At 45.5% G+C, this 4672-nt stretch overlaps 1 pseudogene; it reads left to right on the plus strand.

Moving 5' to 3' along the window:
- The first annotated feature begins 3523 nt into the window (after window positions 1-3523).
- LOC101289071 (enhancer of rudimentary homolog) lies at window positions 3524-4275 on the plus strand (annotated as a pseudogene).
- Window positions 4276-4672: the final 397 nt, after the last annotated feature.

Here is a 4672-nt window from a genome sequence, read left to right on the forward strand (position 1 = left end):
CACAGAAACAACACAGCAGCCAGGGGAGTTCCACGATACACTCAAGTCCAAGAGGCCAGACTTTTCAGGCACTTTAGTATGTAAGGTATTTGCCCAGAAGGCAGGTAGGCAGGTAATTTCTCTGTGGGGTATAAGTTGGTGTATTGCCTTGTTCAAGCAGGAATCCTCTATTCCCAGAAACCAGTTCCCATGTCAGGCCTCTGGGATCTTAAACCTGGTCCACAAATCCAAAGAGAAGATGTTTGTCCTAAATTATCTTAAATATTCTGTCTGGGCTTTTCTGCTGCTGGGCCACTGGTATCTCTACAGGCCTGGCCTAAAACCCTTCTTGGCCTTGGCCTCCTCTGCTCCATACATGCACTGAGGCCCAGACTCAAGAATTTGGGCTCAGAAGGTTGGGGAACTCCTAGGGAACCCGGCAGATCTGATTTCTTGTCTTTCTTTGGAATAATGTGAAGACTCCAGGGGGATCTAAACATTATGACTCCGTCAGCCTGTCCTAATCTCCTGGCTGGCATGCAGCCAAGCAAATGATAGTTACTACTGTTTAGTAGCAAAAAGATGACCTTGGGGACACTTGGCTAATTATGAAGCTCTCCTTCATATGCACAAAGTACAGCAAAGAGTTGAGGGTAGGGAGAGAAGAGTGTGGGTGATAGCTATTGAGAGTTTTCAAAAATCTAGGCACACTGAGTGTTACATCATTTAGTTTTCACAACAGCCACATGTAATGGGCTTTATTCCACCCATTTACCAATAAGAAAACAGATTTCTCAGTGAAGCAAATTGCTCCAGATCACACAACCAGTATGTTGAAGAGCCAGGATGCAGGTCTATAACCATTTAATCCCAAACCCATGCCCTCTACCCTCTACCAGGTTGCTTCTAACAGTAGACAACAGAAGAGGAAAATTAAGAGATTCACTGACAAAGTTTTTTAAAAAGACATTCCGGTACTTGGTTTAGATTTTACCTGGTTTCTCTTGAAATAAACCATGTCACATCACCTCAGGGTTATGGGCCAAAGATGTAGGCCCTCTTTAAAACTTAAGCCACAGGCTGCCTATTCCTATAAGGCTTTTTTTTTTGGCCTCTAGAGCAGAAGAAGGCAAACTTTCTTTTACAGGGCCAGAGAGTAACGATTTTAGGCCTTGCGAGCCACGTGGTTTCTGTGGCAAATCGCCTCTGTCCGTACAGGTGAGAGCAGCCATAGAAATGATGTACACGAACGAGCCCTCTGTGCAGCAGTAAAAGTATTTACACCAACAGCTGTGGTTTGCCAAATCCTGCTCTAGAGGAATAAGGTTCTTTCCTACTTGTCTCCCAAGCTCTCCCCTGTCCCATCAAAATCCATGTGTGGGTTGTGAATACAGTCCTATAAACCAGATGTTAGCTGATGCACTCTGCTCTCGGAGATTAAAATGAAACCACTTACAGAGGCAAGCCTGTGTGCCACCCAATCTCTCCAGGAGGAATGAACGCACCCTATTTTGCTAAAGTGGTTTAGTGCATGCATCGTCTTACCTTCCCATATTTTTACCACCCCTATTCTACACCATATCATGCTAGACATAGATCCTAGGCCCTTTCCTTAATAAACACACACACACACACACACATTCAGTCATACAGAAATTTGTGCATAGTTGACTTTTTCCATGGGGAAATGGATATTGAATTTACAGTGAAACAATTCAAACTATTTCACATCAAATGTGTTCTTCTTCTTTTCAAAATTCCTCTGGCTACTTTGCCCTTAATTTCTAGCCTCCTGCCATCTTTTTGCTTACCGTCTTCCAGAAACTTCTCCTGCTTTGTGAGGCAGAGCAATTCAGCCCTATCTCAACCCTTTTCTGTGTCCCACTAGGCATGGCTCTGCTGGGAGATGCACCATCTTCTCTTCCTCACCCTCTCACCAGCCTCTGCAAGAGGAAGGAGATGACCTGGAAATAGATCACCATCATCCTGAAACCACCCTCCCCCTTAAAATCAAAAGCTACTTTACTGTTTTAGTTTTAAGTGATCTTTTCCATCCTTTACACAAATTAAAAATCACTCTGTAAAGACATTTTTTACTTTGAGCAACAGAAGTAAACTCTAACATAAATAGGAGAGGGGAGTTACTGGACATAAGTCAAGGAAAAGCTGAAGAAATGGTTTCAGAAAGACAGACAAGATAGCAGCATGGGCCTCAGTGGGCAGGAGCCTGTGGTCTCCATTTCTCTAATGTACTGTCATTGAATGTGGCACCAGAGGGCTTTGACCGCATGTGTCTCTGTTCCAGATTGGATTCCAGAAAGAATTCTGTGCTCTAGTTGTCTGGGCCACATGCAATTCTTGTGATCAGGAGCCTGAGTACTGAGATGAGGAGCCCCATCAGAACCACTCAGGTCTGGGGAGGAAAATCCTAAAGAAGGGATGCTGTACGCCCCTCAAAATCAAACAAACAGATGTCCACCCCACTGTGTTTCCAAAGACTTCTCAGCCCAAAGAACAGAACTACTAGTCAGAATGCTCTAAATACGTGTTACAGGCAAATGTGAGGAGGTCAAAACGCTAGCTTTTCCCCATTAGCTGCCTCTCACTTTCCTAGCACTGGCTAAGGTAGTAAGTGTTTTCTAAGGTATAGGTGTGGCTGGTACCTAAGCCCTGGCTCCCCCCAAAAGCGTCTTGCTCTTTAACTAACAGACTCTCATTTATTCATGATTGCCCTACAAATTGTAGATAAAGGTGCATTATTATGCCATTTCACAGATGTGAACATTGTGACTCCATTTCTCTGACATGTCACTGACACACCTCATTTGTGTCAGAGGTGGGATATGAAATCGATCTTTACGGCTTCAAGCCCACACTCTTTGGCAGGGTTTTTGATGAGAGATCTCTCGAATGTATAGGTCACCTGAATACCTCAGACCTCATCTGTTCCAGAGTATCATGGCCCTTTGCCACCTGCTCACACAGAAACCACCCCTTTGAATCCTCCCAGTCTCCCTCCCTCCCTGGGAGAGCATCTAACGAGTGCTCAGAAAAAAGTTGCTCGTGTTCCCTGCCCCAGCTCCTCATTGAGGGTCCTGGCCCCTCTACTAAGTATGCCCCTCAGGAGGATACGAAGACACCCCTATAGAACTCAGGTCTCTTTCCCTGATGAACCCGAAGTCCTCAGGGTACCAGCCATGCCCAGGGCTGTGGCCGAGTGGCAACCAGAAGCAGTGTGGAAGGACAGCCTCTTATCCGACAGTGGGTTGTACTGTTCCTTGGCCCCCAAGGGATGCTGATGGCTCCCAGACATTGACAAAGTCTTTCGGTGACACTAATCTCTCAGCTTCTGGCCCAGACCTCCTCTAGCTCACTAGCTCCCAATTCAGAGCCCTTGCAAGGTTTGTCTCATCGCCTAGGCCTCAGTCATGTGCCACATTCAGGCTACAAAGAGGCCAGGACAATTGTCTGGACCTCTCCCCTCATACTGTGAAAGTCTTAAATACACAGAGAGGACTCAGAAGTTAGAAGGTCCAGAGCGGAGTCAGCGACGGCGGCAGCGAGAGTGTGGCGCGATGTCTCACACCATTTTGCTGGTACAGCCTACCAAGAGGCCAGAAGCAGAACTTATGCTGACTATGAATCTGTGAATGAATGCATGGAAGGTGTTTGTAAAATGTATGAACACCTGAAGAGAATGAATCCCAACAGCCCCTCTATCACGTGTGATATCAGTCAGTTACTTGACGTCGTGGATGACCTGGCCGACCTCAGCTGCCTTGTTTACCGAGCTGATACCCAGACATACCAGCCTTATAACAAAGACTGGAGTAAAGAGAAGATCTACGTGCTCCTTCGTCGACAGGCCCAACAGGCTGGGAAATAGTTGAGTTTGGAAGCGTTAGGGGGATGGGGGTGGGCTTGGAACACGGTGTGTACAGTGTGCTGTAGTAGAAGTTTTGTATTATAGTAATCCTGTTTCCATTTTGGTACACTCTAGCCAGGATTGAGTGTATTAGATGAAATAGGATCTTGTTCAATCTGAAACCCCCTTTGCCCCCTTCTCTCCACTCCTTTTTTTTTTACTTAAACATTTTTATGATGATTTAGGTGGAAGTTGGTTTTTGTCAGTTAATGTTGTTTCCAGTCCTTCAGACTGTTCGTATCTGCTTTATAACATTCACTGTACTAACCCTTCTTCAAACCAGGGTGGGGGTGGTGACGCGGTTTAGTTATGTCCTCAAGACAAAGTCTTACTGAGAAACAAATAAATGTCCTTTAGTTTAAAAAAAAAAAGTTAGAAGGTCCAAACAATTAAAATGGCAAACGTCCACTGGGATGCCACGTAGCCCCTCCGCTATCACTCTCACCCCCAGCTCTTTCACCAGATCCTCTTCACTCCTTTGGAAAAAACAAGCAAGCAAACAAAAAAAAATTGTAAAACCCTCTTTGCATATTAAGTGATGCAGTTCAATACTTGGGAGGAGGTAGAATCCCACACACCAGAGGACTCGAAGTTCCAGCTTTAGTTATGCCAGAAAACCCCGCCATGCTGAGGATAATGGACGTAATCATTGAGGAGGTCATAATTCATCGAGAAGGACAGGGATGGAAGCCCAAGGAAAGACAAGGAAGGCGCAGAGAATGAGGGGCCGAGGCCTTGAGGCTTAGAGTAGACACTCTCTACAGATCA

This window comes from Orcinus orca, chromosome 1, assembly GCF_937001465.1.
Source record: "Orcinus orca chromosome 1, mOrcOrc1.1, whole genome shotgun sequence".
Taxonomy (NCBI): domain Eukaryota; kingdom Metazoa; phylum Chordata; class Mammalia; order Artiodactyla; family Delphinidae; genus Orcinus; species Orcinus orca.